Source organism: Lygodium microphyllum, chromosome 1 (assembly GCF_053477565.2).
Source record: "Lygodium microphyllum isolate KBCC chromosome 1, Lygodium_microphyllum_v1.1.10, whole genome shotgun sequence".
Lineage (NCBI taxonomy): Eukaryota > Viridiplantae > Streptophyta > Polypodiopsida > Schizaeales > Lygodiaceae > Lygodium > Lygodium microphyllum.
In genome coordinates this window covers 87,497,849-87,514,801 of record NC_141135.1, presented here as the reverse complement: position 1 = coordinate 87,514,801, position 16,953 = coordinate 87,497,849, and the positions used below count along the sequence as shown (strand labels likewise).

The 16,953-nt window shown below is 36.0% G+C and overlaps 1 pseudogene; it reads left to right on the top strand.

The window, feature by feature from the left end:
* The first annotated feature begins 639 nt into the window (after window positions 1-639).
* Window positions 640-2,915, top strand: LOC148041370 (ribonuclease TUDOR 2 pseudogene; annotated as a pseudogene).
* Window positions 2,916-16,953: the final 14,038 nt, after the last annotated feature.

Here is a 16,953-nt window from a genome sequence, read left to right as displayed (position 1 = left end):
CTCTAGTCAAAATTAAGAGGTAAACTTGTCAAGAAGGACTCACAGGAGTTAGTGAGGGCTTTAGTCCCAATTACTTTTCAGAAGAGGTCTTTTCTTTCTTCCATGAAAGCTTCCTTTTGGAGTTTCCATGGAGTACCAAGTCAATATCTCTTCATATCTCTTAGACCTTGCTCCTCCCTTGCAAATGAGTGTTGCCATGGTTTTTCTCACTTCATCCTAAATGTTTGGAGTATCCAATCACTGTGGTGTGGTCCACAAAAAAAAGGGTAAGTATTAGTGCAAGCTACATTGTTTGTAGTAGGTCATTTTACTTATTTCCCTAGAATTGCCTCTTTTGAGCATGATGAGGGAGCATTTGGTTCTGGAGTTTTAGTGCAAACTTGCAATGGTACTACTAGTGAGGAGGTTCTGAACTGGAGGATTTGGGACCATCGACTTTTCTTTCCAAGGTTGAGGCAGCAAGATCTATGGCCCAATCACAAAAGCAAGGCTAAAGATCTGGTCATAGGCCCACTCCTCACACTATCCATGGTGCCTAGCTCTAGGTTCATAAGCATAGCACTGGGGACTTAGCGGCCTGTAGAGTTACGACTCATTGTAGTAGATAGTGACATGCTCAAGCGGAGTCTGAGAGTCGCCATGGTAGGTGCCCATGGGGTTGGTGCCATGCTCAATGCACATAACCTCCAAGAACTTGTCATCGATCTAGTTTCCGAATTTTCCTTCTTGGACATGAAAGATCTCTCTCTCTCTCTGTCTGCCTGTATTCTTCCCTTCGCATGTAGATCTTAGCTCAATCTACTTTGTTTGTCTTGTTTTTCCCCTCTTTATTGTGTGTTCTCTATAGGTTTTCTTTTGTCTTAATGCATTTTTGCTTTCTCCTTTGTTCCTTTCATCCTCCTCTATTTCAGAGTTTCTCTCTTTCCCTCTGAGCATTGTCAAGGGCATCCTTTTAGGAGAGACTCTCTACTAATGGGCAACATACAAGGTGGGCCCCCCTCAAAACACCATAACCTTGTCTTGTGTGATTGCCCCTAAATTGGCTCAACGTCACGTGGTTGATTAGGTTCTACCACCAATCAACATAGAATTTGGTTTTGTGTATATGGATCAAGTGAACGTGGTAGTTGAAGCTATCGATGAAACACCCTCAATTAAGCTAGAACAGTGAGGCTAGCCCTTATTTGGTAGATTTGGAACGTGTAGAGAAACAAGCAAAGTAGAAAGGGGTTGGAATATGGGATCCATTTGAGACCTTCCACCTTCTGCTCTTGAAGATTCAACAAACTTTGAAGGAATGAGTCTGCTCAACTCAAGCAAGGGGAAAGCATTGCATACAATTGTAGAGCATGTCAGAGATGGAAGCACAATCTGGGTATACTTGCTTCTAGACTTCCAATTTGTGCAAGTTTTTGTGGCACAAATTCAAGCTCCATCTATGGGAAGGCATAGTCTAAATATAAAAACTCAGGCTTCTAATGATGTTACTACAAAACTTTGAAATGGTGAGCTAGAGTCTATGGAGCTAACGTCAACACAAAGGTTGGCCACTTCTACAACTACAGCCAATGTGGAGGTTCTACCAAATCCTTATGCAAGGGAAGAAAAACACTTCGCTGAATTTTGAGTTCTACATAGAGATGTAGGGATTTTTTTGGAGGGTGTTGATAAGTTCAACAACTTTATTTGTTCAGTTTACTATACCAGTGGTGATGTTGTAGTAGATCTTGGTCTAGAGTTGCTTAAGAATGGGTTGGCAAAAGTTATTGAATGGAGTACCAAATTACTTGAAGAAGAAGCAAGACGACAGTTAAAGTCTCATGAATTGCTAGCAAAGAAAGAAAGGTTGCTGCTAAGGGCAAATTATGTGCCACCTCCTTCTAACTCTACTGCTATTTGTGATGACAATTTTAAAGGAAAGGTTATTGAGGTTGTTAGTGGAGACTGTATTGTGGTTGCACATGATGTCGCTCCTTTTGCCAATCCTGTAGCTATGCGCAAAGTGAACTTGTCAAGCATATGTGCTCCCAAAATGGAAAATCCAAAGCTTCATATGAAAACTACTCCCTATGCTAGAGAGGTAAAGGAATTTTTAGGAAATCACCTTATAAGACAAGAGGTTAATGTAGCAATGGAGTATTCTCACAAAGCAATTATAGTAGATGGGCTTGTAGTACCAAGCACTAATCTGGTTGTAGCTGAATCATGAGTGATGGACTTTGGGATTGTATTTTTAACATCCTCTATCAAGGGGGATTCTAATGATATAGCTCCTAGTATTCATGTCCAAGGACAGTCCGATGACATCAATGTTGTGGAAATTGTGGTAGCAAGAGGACTTGCCATGGCTGTCAGGCACAATGATTTTGAAGACTGGTCTAATAACTATGATGCCTTACTTTCAACTGAATCAAGAGCTAGGAAGGGAAAGAAAAGAGTACACTCAGCTAGAGAACCTCCAGTAATGCACATGAATGATTTAACTCTGCCAACTTCTGGGCCAGGGTATCATAATGCAAATTAGAAAGCTCAGGCTCTGATATAGAAAGCCAAGCAGCTTTTACCCTTCCTTCAAAGAACAAAGAAGCTTTCTGTTGTAATGGAGTATGTGCTTAGTGGACTGCTACAAACTATTTGTACCAAAAGATACTTGTGCCATTGCATTCTCTTTGTTTGGGCTAAGATGCTAGAGCCATGGGCAACCATATGTAGATGTTGTGATAGCTTTTATGGGGCACAAAATACTATAGAGGGATGTAGAGATTCAAGTAGAGATAGTTGACTGAATGGGCACATTTTTGGGCACGTTATGGGAGTCCAAATTAAATGTGGCCATCTCTCTTCTAGAGGCTTGTGGGCTAGCAAAGCTTTCTCTATTTTTAGCTAATAGAACTATAGAAGGAATTGATGGATAAAATGCACCAAGAAAGAGACAATATTATATGCTAAAACAAACCAATTGTGGCTCCTAGTTCCAATTCCTTTTCTCACTCTTGCCATCCCCAAATGAATGCATTGACCACTACTCTATGGCCACAAGAAGCTCTCCAAGCTACAAGCCACAATCAACTATTCAGCAACACAATCAGTTCATTTCTAAGATGGACTAAGTGGTCTCAATCCTCTCCGTCACCAACATGCAAGCAAAGGTAATCAATGACAAACTTTCAGCCCTTACGACTCAAGTTGCTCAAATGGCTACAATTAAAAGGATGGATCATCATGATTATGAGTAGCATGCACATCCGTATGAGCAACATGATGCTTCTCACGAACAATGATATGATGAGATCATCTCACTACAGCTTCATGAGTAGGTGTCCCATCAGCCCAAGGCCCTTAACTTTGAATGCCTAGTAGTAGCCACAAATGTGGGGCTCATGAACATGCAATGCCTAGGGGTTGATGTAGTGAATGCAGTAGTGATTGTAGCCTCATCTACTCCAGTTCTACATGGCATAGTGGTTCTCAATGAGTTTATGTAGAGGTCAATGCATGCTACCATATGGGTCAGTGAGGATCTTGGGCCACCATCAATGCTTGAAGATGACACCATAAATCACTTCTATGATACAACGGATGCATTGGATCACAATTATCCTTTTGACCCTGGTGGTAGTATGGACACCCATGCTTGTATGGATGACCCTTATGCTCTTGATGCTTATCACATAGGTTATCCATTTGATCCGATGGAAAGGAATGGTTTCAGAAAAATCCCTATCTCAATCAACATTTCACCAGTGTAGCCCTCCCTCTACTTCAAGGGTGCAATTTTGAGTGAGGATTAGCTAACTTTGCCCTAGTTTGCATTGCAGACAACTTGTAGAAATGACACTATTTTAGAATATCTTTTGATGTGCATTAATGGAAATCAAGTGTCACCTATATGGTTTGAAATTACGCTTCATGAGCTTTGTTTTGACATGTCTCAAGCCTAAATTGGAGTTGCCCATAGAAAGTTATGACCACTTTTCTCCAGTAGGCTTGTTTTCGACAACATACTGTCCACTCTTTGTCAGCCCCTCATTGTCAAGAATTGGTGGCCAAACTCATACGCTATCAACTTACAAATGTTGTATGGATCATACACACATTTTTATGCCCCAATTCCATAAGATGTTTTACTTCCTTATACCGATAATATCCTTTGTAATACTTAACAGAATAGTACTCTACGACCCCCCTTCCCTTGTGAGCCACATCAATAAGTCCTGTTTTTTGTTTTTGAGGGAAAAAAACCTTCAAGGTTGGGATGAAATGTAAAAGATTGGGGATAGATGGGTAGGACACCGGCTAGCATGGGAATACGTAGTTATACTGATGGGTATATAAGGTATTGAGAGACCCAATTATGGCATTACTTATCAATAATCAAGTCTCCCTTTTGCCCTTCCTTCTAGCTTTCATGGCTTCCCTTCTCTTTCTCTCTCTCTTCTTGCCTTTCTCTCTCCTCTGCTAGTCTTTCTCTCTCTACTTCTCTCATCTTCTTCCTCTTTCTCTCTCCTCTTTACAATCTCTCCCTTCTCTCCTTCTCTCTCCTATGTCTCCTTCATTAAACCAAAGAAACATGGAATGACATGATTACAAAGTCATTGTTGATCAAAGTAGGAAAGGATGAAGTTAGATAAATATTATACTTTTATGAAGTGATCTATTGCAATATAAAGATCATGGCATCGAACAAATGTTGCTAGTTGATGATGGAGAGGATAAATGGCTCCACCAAAGCATTAATCTAGGTTAGTCTTTGTGGCCCAAACATGACAACTAAACAATATTGAAAATGGATTTTTCCACTAAATATTATGTAATTGAACATGAGAATGTATAAATGGCAAATTCTCTCTAAATGGCATCTTTGATAAAACTTAGGGGAAAAAAAACTTTCACCTTTAAAAGAAAAATTGAAGTATCTTGTAGAATGCCCTCAATGGAGGTACGAATTAATGAGGGAGAAAATGTACACATGTGCCCTCTACACAAATAGAATCAATCTTTCCATTAAGGGGTGTTAAAGAGACACCACCTATCCAAATTAGAAATGGAATAGAACACTTTTTAGACACATGAGTAGAGAGGTAATGATGACAATGGCATAGAAAGAGAAAGGTAGAACAATGTAAAGTGTAATATGAAGTGAATAAAGAAAGACACTCATATTAAGAGTTACAACTAATGCATCCCAATCTAAAGTGGTAAGGAAAATACACACACATAAGTAGAGGGGTAATGATGGTGATGATGTAAAAGGAGAAAAGGTGGAGGGAGTGATGAGGATGATGGTATACATGGATCTAAGAGTAGTGAAATAGGGAGGATGGGAATAATGGAGGGATAGAGAATGTGATAGCATAGATTATATATTGGTTGATTTCTCTTTAGCATTTCTTATTTCTTTTCTTTCTACTCTTTCTTTTTGTATAGATCTTCCATGTTCTACTTTGGAGTGGTTCTAAGAAGTACTAGTAACCTCTTTAAGATCCTTAGCTTCCATAATCTCTTTATCCTTTATTATCCACTAATTCATATGTGTTCTATTGCTTTACCAACTAAGCATTAAAAAAAATAGGAATTCATAGGGAAATCCCACCCATTCTTCTTTCTAATTGAATCTAGAGTATGAGCGGAAGTACACAAGTGGAAGCAAGAGCAAAGCAAACTCTATGGAGGATAGAGTAAGACCAAGAGAGAGACATAAGACGTGTGTAAACTCCAACAATCACAATGTGTGATCAATGGTCCCCTTATTCTATTGCTCGGTGAAGTTACTATATGTATATCCTCTACATCACGTGCATTCAAGGCCTATTCATAAATATCCTTATCTATGCATTTTTTTTTAATAAAACATAACCCTTTTCTATTCAATCCGTAAATGACCTCTTTATATTACACCCTTTTGTATATGTAAAAAATGTATAAAAATGTTATTTTAAAGCTACCTTATTTTGAACCCACATGATGCATACATATATTCATGAGTAACTTACTCGAGTTCTATTGTCACTAAAAGAATAAATAATAAAGTGATAATGGTGGGCACCCACTATCTACAGTAGTATACATGTGTGAAAGTATACTATATAGTGAGTACATGTTAGTGGCTACATTAGGATAAAAATTGTTTCAAAATTTCACTCGTAAAAAAATAATTGAGTTGTTAATTAAAGAGGTTTTAGAGTAATAAACTCTCCAAATTTGGTCATTCAGATGTATTTAAATGGGTTATTAAAGAGATTGGCGATTAAAATTTCTCCATTCTTTAATCCATGTTAGGGTTTATCTTTTTAGTGGTTTTTATCCTAGAACTTACTAAATTTTCACACCAAAGCATATTCATTCATTCTTTTAGGCTCATTTCTTGCACCATTCTTTACTCTACACTTACTTTTCTTCTCTGTGATATTATCACTTGGTCGATTTCATTCTATTAAAATATCCTACAATATCCCTTTAAGTAACACAAGCTCAAGTGCATGAAAATATAAACTTACTATTCAAATAGATCCACTTTATTTATCTTAGAGAAGTATACATCACCGAGCATTGTTGGACAATGATAAAACTAACAGGTAAGCATATAGATTTATGGGTGGATGGAAATATCTATCCCAAAGACCCTTCAATAGGTAAGATTTCCCCTTTTTCAATAATCACAAGTTTGTAAGATCTGTTGGAGAAGGCTGTGATGAAATGCTTGGGTATTGCATGTGATTATGTTTTGCATCTTTAATATGCACATGACAGATGCTTGAAATGAGAGAAGCACTAACAAGTGCACAAAAAACTATTTCTAGGCCAATGAACAAGGTTAACACTCTAGAAAGCACTAACAATTCCTTGCAAGAAAAATTATTACATTTAAAGAAAACTCCAATAGTATTTAAGAAAAGAAGAAGACCACTAAAAAGTATAATTTCCTTGTGTAAATGTGTTAAAAAAGGGAGACTAAATCTTGTAAGAAAATTTGTCTCTATTATTTTGGGCATGTAATGAAGGACACTAGCTAGCCTAACTAAGGGAGAGAAGAGATAGAAAGACTACAGGAGAAGAAGAAGAGGAGAGAGAAAGAAAAAAATAAGAGAGAGAAAGAGAAAAAAGAGGAGAGAATGGAGGAGGAAGCCATGGAAGCAAGGGAAGAAGGGGAAGAGTATGATCTTGATAATAATTGCTTTTCTAGTTTGGGACTCTTACACCTTATATACCCCGGTTAGTGTGACTGGGTGTCTAAACCCTAGTCGATGTGTATCCCACTTGTTACAATCCATCCCTACTCTCAAGGTTTTTTCCCTCAAAAACAAGGAGAAGTAGAGGGGAGTGATGGGTGGGCTAAGCAAGGGTTGCAGAGTACTACTCTGAGCCCTTTTACAATGAAAAGTGGTTGGGTAAAGACTAGGGATAGCATGATGTCTAGGACCCGCCTATTGATCGGAAGTAGAAAATGTATAGACCATATGAACGTTCATTTGAAATGATAAAATTGAAAACTAAACCACCATAACTCTAAGAAAGGACATCTACAACAATAGGCATCTTGTTGTCTACTGCAAAACTTGTTGTTGTAAAATTGAGGTATTTTTTTATGGGCACATCCAAATCAAGTATGCTAAGAGTCAAAAGAAAGCTTATCGGCTATACTTGCAACTCATATAGGTATTCCTCTCCCGTAATCAAATAAAAATTAAAACTGAGCCAAAACAATAAGCTGTCCATAAATTGTCTATTGTAGAACAAGAGATAAAATGACTAGTTTTCAGCCAAATAAATCTCTGAAAGATAAAGATGTTGAACCCCAATATGGATGTTGGCGTAATGAAGGTGCAAAATCCTACCCAAAACCCCCTGGATCAAAAGGTATACCATCATAATAATGATCAAGAGGAGAACATTTGTCATTAAATTCATAATTTTGGCCACCCGGGTCAAATGGATAGGAAGAAGATCCCCACAATCATCACCATAAGCATATCCAAAAATTTGTTACCATCATTGTTACAAGACATAGTATCATGCCTTGAAGCACGTCAATGAATTACATTTTCTGCCAATTCTCTCTTCATGGGCATGCCACGGGCTCCACCAGTTTGTGACATGTTGTCCTTCAGTGTACTTACCCCATGGTAGAGTGAGGACACTGTGTATTCCAAAGAGGCGCCTCGACTGTGCTCCTCTTGGAGTTCCTTCTCAGTGGGCATCTATCGCCTTTCACTTGGTCGATAGGCACCAAGGAATTTGCAATATAGAGCCGTTCAATCCATGGCACAAGATGTTGCCTCAAATTACAGGGGAAACCTTGGGGTTTGACAGAGTATGGGGTGGCATTGAGGTACTCCAGATGCTCACGATGAAGTGGAGAAAGCCATGACAATACCCATTTGCAAGGGAGGAGCAAGGTCTAAGAGATATGAAAAGCTCTTGGCTTGGTACTCCATGGAAGCTCCAAAAGGGAGCTTACAGGGAAGAAAGAGAAGACCTCTTTTCAAAAGTAACTCTAACCGGATCTCTTACTAACTCCTGTGAGTCCTTTCTTGACAGGTTTACCTCTTAATTTTGATTGCTCCTTATAGCTCTTGCTATCCATGTTATACCTATCTAACTAGTTTTTTTTAATTAAAGAACTAGATTTGAGAAAAGAGAAAGGAGAAGGGATCAAATACCTAATTTTTGATACCAACTGTAATTAAGGAGACCTAGCTAGCCTAACTAAGGGAGAGAAGAGAGATAAAGAGTGTAGGAGAAGAATAAGAGGAGAGAGAAAGATAGGAAGAAGAGAGAGAAATAGAGAAAATAGGTGAGAAGGGAGGAGGAAGCCATGGAAGCAAGAGAAGAAGGTGGATTATGATTTTGATAATAACTGTTTTTCTAATCTGGGACTCTTACACCTTATATACCCTGGTCAGTGTGACTAGGTGTCTAAACCCTAGTCGGTGTGTATCCCACTTGTTATAGGGCATTGGGATCAATGAGAATAAAGAGAAAATCAGGCTTTTAAAAGAAAATATGAATAAAATAGAGATCTTAAGGATTCTTTGATCACTAGAAGATGTACATATGAGATATTGAATTCTAAAATATATAGTAAAAGACTTGAAAGGGATTATGGAACCAAATGAACTAGTCGAGACATATGATACTGTGGGTATTAGTTGTAGAGGTTATTGTACTCTCTCAAAATTTTGGTTCAAAAACCTCAGATATCATAGGATAAGTGTATTTGATTTGCCTCAATCTCTTCTAGCTTCAGTTGTTAGGACAACCATGAATAGTAGGATTTCAAGAAAATTTGGTGATTATATTCATATTGAAGGATATGTGCCCTACAAATTTTTTTTAAAATTTTCTTTGGATACAATACATTTAATAATAATTGGTTTGATCTTAAAAGAATGCAAATTGCAATGGTCCATATGTATACATTTACTATGCAATAATGTGCTAGCATTTTAAAGGTTGCGCTAAAGCTAGATGAAGTGCAATTTAAGAAAGGATAAAAGATCAAAAGAGTCAACATCTATAACATGAATAGCGTACTAGAATATAATAACATCAAGGGATACAAACAACATACTTAAATTCTATCTAAGATGGACATCAACTAGGTTTGTGTAGCTGATGTATGAGTTGAAAGTCATCAAATATTAAAATGGTTGTTCTCTATAAAGATATTCCTGATATTATTAAGTATCAAGGCGAAGGGGAAACATGAATAGTTGACAGAGTTATTAGTTTCAATGTAGAATGGCATATCAATACTGACTTAAAGACTATCAAATGTATAATTTCAATATGCAATGGGGCTAACACAAAATATCATTGCATTTATTACATGGAAAGCATGGGATCTAAGATTGGAGTGATTTACAATTAGTAAGAAGAGTCCCAAATAGACAATCCATAAATTTAAGAAATTTCAAAAACAAGGAGGGCATATGGGATCCTATTCTTTTAATCTCTCTTAGGAAGATTAATATTTATACTTTGCATGTAGAGAGATTGGAATAATTAATAAGATTCTCATATTATATCTTGACTATGTATATTCAATTAAGCTAATATCCTTATTAGATGAATGCATTGATAGATATGAGACATTACTCTCAAAAATTGGATTTCATGGGGGGATAAATTTAATTCAGAAAGGACCCAATAGATTTAGGAAAATCAAGAAATGCCTTAGCAAAATGTCTCTATGGGAGGTGTAAAGGCTAGGTGATTTCTCAAAAATATAATGAAAAATGAGTAAATGCAATGTGGAAGTGTTGGAGAGAGTTCTATAAGATCACAAAAACTGTGATAAACATACCTTAGGTTTTGGTATTACGAATGGAGTTTTGGAGATATGTCGACATCTTTTTGAAAGTGTTTAGGCAATAACAAACATCATTCAAGTATTCAGAGGAGTTTAGATCTTTAATTATAAATCTTATTCAAGTAGTAGAGGAAGCATGGGGAGAAAATGATATTACTTTCTATTTGACTAGACACAAAAAGAGCTCAACCATACATTTTTTAAATTAAAAAAAATAATAGAAAATAACTCTTGCTTCTTATATGATATAGCACATTCTTCTAATTCATGGATCTTATTTTGTGGAGAATCACAAACCATCAGAAAATTTCAATAGCAAGGAATGGAAAAATCCCATTAACAAGCTCATACATGTTACTTCCATAGCAAAGACACAGTGGAGAAGTTCAAAAAAAGCAATGCTCTCAAAGAGTGAGTCAATTGTTTTTTTTAAAGACAACTTCAAAGACTAAAAAATACAACATACATGAAGTCTAGCTAGCGTGAAATAGCCTTTTTATCCTCTTCATCCTTGGGCATCTTTTCTCTATATATAACAAAAAAACTTCTGATCTTGTATCCAACAATGGATTTAATATATGTTTGTTGTGGTTCTAAATTATAAGAAGAGAATGCTAGAAAGTATCTAACTCTAGAGGTAGAATAGCTATGTGCATAACCAAAAACTCTTCTAAGAGCTTTAATATAAAGAATGGACCATGAGGTCTCTTCTAAGAAAGTTCTATATAAAGTCCAAAAATTATGAGGATTAATTCTAGTAAGCTAATGTCCAGGCGCAACATCCTTGATAGATCCATCACTAATTCTTGATCCTTTGCCTCTTACTAAGAAAATATCCTCATATACAATCTCCAACTAGAGAAAAAAAATATAACATGAAAATGATATGTGCAAAAAAGAAATGTTAAATATCTATAGACATTGATGAAAAAGAAATAAAACATTACCACTTGATTCTTATTATTCTCTACTCTACTCAAATTCCATAAGTTAATTAATTATTTTTCCTTGGCATCTTTAAGTTTCTTAACATACTCTGCATGTCCTCTCCCAAACTTGAAAATTTTGAGTCTTCCTTGAAGCTCCTGAAACTCCTCATCAATTATCGTAATTCCTTCTTAGCATTTTTTGCTTTGGTTAAACACGTAGATAAGGTTTCTCATGCATCAATAAACTTATGATTAGACATTTTTCTATCTAGTAAGAGAAAATCATTTTCAGTCTTGTGTTCAACATAAATAATGCTATCAACATATGCACAAGCTTTTGCAAGAACTGTGAGACAATAGTATTCTCTCAAATTAAAGAGTCTTTTGGATGTCAAACAATAGCAAGTCTCCTTGTCTTTGATTGGAAGTTGGTAGAGAGGGTATAATAAGGCTTGCGAAAGACTAAGATATTTCAGAGACCTCAACATTGCTTTCTTCAATAATATTCTCTCCTTTGAAATGAGCAACATCTAGATTCCTCCATTTGAGGATCAACTTGCTCCTCCACATCCTTGTCAACCTCCATGTCCTTGAGAAAACAATAATTGGAGGATCTCACTGTCTTCATTTATTACTCATCAAAACTCACGAGATGCTTCATAAGGAAATACACAATGAATGTAAAAAAAAACAACATAAGCATATATTTACTTGGGTGCAGAGATCATGCAACATTTGAATCACAAAACTTCTCCAAAGAATGCCTTATATTCTTTTTTTTGAATGATGTCTTCTCTATGGGTGACTTACCAATAGCTATTGATTGGTTCATTTCATAATGTTTTCTTCTCTCGATGTGAACCTCCACTTAGAATCTTATAAGATATATATAACTTTGGGATGCATAGTTTAAGCCTTATATATGAATCATTGTTTATAAAGTCTTACACATTTCTAGCAAATAAGAGGATCTAATTTTTTCATAGGAACCTTTCTAGAAGTAATCCTCTATAGAAATATTTATCTATAATAGTTCTATCATTGGACTTCGATGGATTTAGAGGTGGGCAACATGGTATTAAAAGAACCTTGGAGTTAAGCATGAGAGTCTCCTCACATTTAAGAAAATGGTACCTCATATGCAAGTCAAAATGAGTAAAAGAGGATATAAGAGAACACCTTCTATAAAAAATTTAAACTTACCACTGACTTGGAGCCAAGATCTTTGAAAATGAAAGAAGGAGGTGGGGCCAAGCTTGGACACACATATCTTTGAGTATTTTAAGGCGATACTCCAATAACTTTCCCATGTGGTGCATACATCTGATTCCATTTTCTTCTCTCTTATATTTTCCTCTTTCATACATCTCACTTTTCCTTGCCTATTATATCTCTCATTTTTCTATATACTACCTAGATCTCTTTTAATATTTGGAGCTTCATAAATGGTGCATGTATGGAAAGACCTTTGAGCCACCAAAATAAGGAAAGGTAGCAATATATTTGTGCACAAAATTATTAGTAGCAAAGGTCATATCTATAATGGTGAAGATTTTTGACTATTCTCACTTATTATTCAAAGCTTTTCCCCTATGAATCTCTTTTCAAAGTAAGTTTCCATTCCTTTTAGAGGATGAGAATATCTTGTCAGAAGTATATACCTCTTTTCATTTTCTCTACTCAAACCCTCGTAAAATTATCCATCCCATATCGTAAGACCTCACATTATGCTAGTAATGCACATGCACAACTCTCCCTCACATTTTCAAACCTTTGTAATTTACATTCTCTTTTCTTATTATTTTCTCTCGAAAGGCCAATTATGAAGACTCATGTACACAAGATAAAAATATATATTATCAAAGAGAATCCATGCACTGCGTTATATCGCCTGGTGCATCATCTAATTTAGGACTCTAATCAATCAAGATTACACTTGATTAACTACAATTAGAAAATAATATAGTCTAGCCACCACTACCTATAAAAGAGACCCCTTTGAGCCTTCAATGGGATATACACATACTCCACTCTACCACTATCTTCATATCTCTATTATTTTTCTCTTCTTCACCATCTCCATATTCTCCTCCACTCCATCACTCTCCTTTTCCACTTTATCACATACACCCTCTCCCTCTCTCTCACACCCCCACCCATCTTTCAACTCCACCACCCTCCTTGCTCCCACTTCATCATACCCTCACTCTCTGCTACCCTTACTTAATGTTGAGAGAAAGTACAAGACAGTGGATAAAAAGGTGAAGCTAGTTGTGATACCATTGTCCTTAGAGAGTGAAGTGATAATTAAGTTGGATTCTAAACAAACAAACCAAAGAAAACCAACAGAAATTGCCCATAAATGGTATTTAAGAGTTTTTCTTATTAGCAACAAAGAGGTAGAGTTTCATAGAGATGCTATTTAGACATGGTAGGGTGTTCGAATTTCAACTACATGAAGTAGATTGTGTGGATCCAAAAGTAGTAGCATCCATGGTGATTTTTACCATACCACACATATCCTAGAACTTATGACCTATATCAATTCCAAGAGCTCAATATCCCAATCTTATAGATCTACTAAATGAAAGTATAAGAATGGGTATTCTAGAGCCTTCATATACACCATAGTACTCTAACAAATAATTCATAGTTCCTAAGAAGAATGATATGCTTATGTTTATACACGACTTGGACTAGCTAATAAGAACAAAGTGATCATCTAGATTGCGAGTGTAGGGAAAATGGTGGATAAATTTGTAGAAGCATTCACTGGCACATGTATTTATTATTTGGGAGATGTATACTCACGATATGACCTATTCTAGCTTGCATTGGAGAGTGGATAATTGATTACAATGAAGACTCCACTTGACTTGGCTCCTATGTGTACATTATCTCTTGCCTCGTATATAAACATTGTTGCAAGGAGCTACAAACTCTATGGCTCATATGATGAATGCTATGAACAATGTACTCAAGAATTATATTCCAAGTTTAACTATTTCATTCTTGGATGATCAACCCATTCAAGGGCATAAAAATAAAGAGAAGGATGTAGAGTTGAATGAATAGATTTGCACGAAGTTTGTTAGAGATCATATTAGAAATTAGTGTTTGGGGTTAATGAAGTATTGATAGAGTGCCATGGGTGTAGGACTTATGGAAGAAGCCCTTCTCATGTGAGAGTGGATGCAATAGAGAATATTGAAGAGATATGATCATTAATGCTTAAAGTTAGAAGGTTCCTTGGAGCACATAAGTTTTAGTTGATCTAGATTTCTCATTTTTCTCACAATATAGATGACTTATGCTAGTTCTTAAGAAAGGGAAACAAAATATTTTGGAACAAGAGACATATCATAACTATAAGGAAATTGAAGAATATTCTGAGAACTGCACCACATTAAGAAAATAAAAGTATGAAGATGGGAAGGCTATCATTATTATAGTGGACACTACTTCAATTAGAATTAGTTCAGCTATAGGTCGAGATGATGAAGAAGGAAATAGATATGCAAAAAGGTTTGGTGCAAAATCTTTAAATAAAAGATCAAGGAGATACTCACAGATCACAAGAGAGCTATGTGGCATTGTGACTACATTAAAGTGTGACAAAGAGTACTTTATTGGTGCTCCAGTGAGAGTGGAGATAAGAGTGTTTGCCTCCCCTAGTGAGGTTATAGCCCCGATGCCGCTAGTTGGAAGTCTTGGATATCTTATTGTCTCACTCAAAATTTTTTGTCTAGTTTTTATTAGAAAAATTAATGAGTATTATTGGTTTTAAAAAGAATATATGCATGGAGCTATGGTCAATCATTGCTCTTTAAAACTTTGTCTTATGTTTGTGGAGTTTATGAAGTTAAGTAGGTGGTAGATTGATTGATTATCTTGCACAACAATTTGATTTCTACATTGTGGGTTATCTTGTGGCAATATATTCAAGTCCGTATATGACCTATGATTCATTTTTTAATATTTTAATTTGATTTTTCTCTTCACAATCATTTTTCTCTCCCTCTCCATGGATGGCTACTATCTCAAATATTGAGCTATACACCCTTCATGCTATGTGGTACTCTATGATCCACATGGTCTAAGGCTTGATATATAATCAAACACCTTCATAGGAGTGCAAGCACACCCCAAGTAAGCCCACATCTCTACCATTACCTCTTCATAGTTGGAATTCTTGGATGATGAAATCAAGGATATCTACAACATGGAAACAAACAAAAAAATATGTAAGTTCAAACAAGCATCCACAAAGGTACTTTGTAATGTTCAACATATAAGGACATCTACAAATTCTATATTATTATTTTATAAGTGAACAAAAAAGAAGGACCAAAGGTTAAAATACACCTTAACGTTTTCTTGAAGAAGAGGATGTTGTTTAAGAAAATATTGTTAACATCTATACTTATTGTTAACATCTTTTACATGCAAGTTTGGCTTCGTTGGCATTGTGATACCACTTCAATTTCTGAATTAAGCATAAAGAAATAGGAAAAAATGGAAGAGGATAAGAAATAAGGCAACCATTGAACAAAAAATCTTCATGAATCATTGGTGAAGATAATATAACTAATAAAGAGTATAGCTTGTCTATATATTGAAGAGGAGGAGGAAGAAGAGAAGAGCAAGGGCTCCTCATCCATACGGATTGAGAAAGATAAGGCTTTTGTCCTTTATTCATTTGCTTTGCTTTTCAAAATAGTGTATAAGAAATGATTTTGAATGTTTTTTGTGGTCGAATTGTTTTAAATAAAATTTGTATAGTTTTTTATTGTTGGCACATTTAAACACACATTTTGACATGCATTAAAGCATTATACAAGCCTACATCCATCCATAAATATTTTATAGAATTTCACAATCTGATGATAGTGCATGGGTTTTGCATGGCATATTTATTGATTGGGGAAGCTGTTGACATCCTTAGGAGGTAGGTGACCTTTGCATCCTAAAGTTTCTTCATATTCTACTGATATGAATGATGAAACCTAGCATTTTCATCATTACTTGATATGGTTGGAAAAAGAGAATATGTATATAGTACCATTATTAAGAATGCATGCAACTGGGCAGGTAGAATTACAATGAACAATACTAGCATGTATAGAGCATGGTACACTAGTAATGGTCTCTAAAAATCTAATTTTGGTCACTTTTATATCCCACATCTAAATTGGTATTCTATATTATGTCATTCATTGGCTTACTCTTGCCAAACCACATAAGTCACTGAATATCTCATCCCATGGGCACACACTAAAATCGTGTAACAATAAATAACATAATTTTTTTCATATCTTAGAAAATTATAGTCTTGATATCAATAAGAGGAAGAAGAGAGAGAGAAGAAGAGAGAGAGAAGAAGAGAAGGAGAGGGAGAGAGGGAAGGAGAAGAAGAGAAAAAGAAGAAGAAGAAGAGGAAGAAGAGAGAGAGAGAAGAAGAGAAGGAGAGGGAGAGAGAGAAGGAGAAGAAGAAGAGAAGAAGAAGAAGAAGAAGAAGAGGGAGAGAGAGAGAAGGAGAAGAGGAGAAGAATAAGAAGAGAGAGAAAGAGAGAGAGAGAGAGAGAGAAAGAGAGAGAGAGTTGGTGAGTAGAGAAGGTGTCGAGGGTCGTGTTTGAGGAGCCGTGTTCAAGAAGCCACTTTTCAAGCCACCCCCCATCGATGATAGTCACCTTACTCACCACCTTTCCTTTC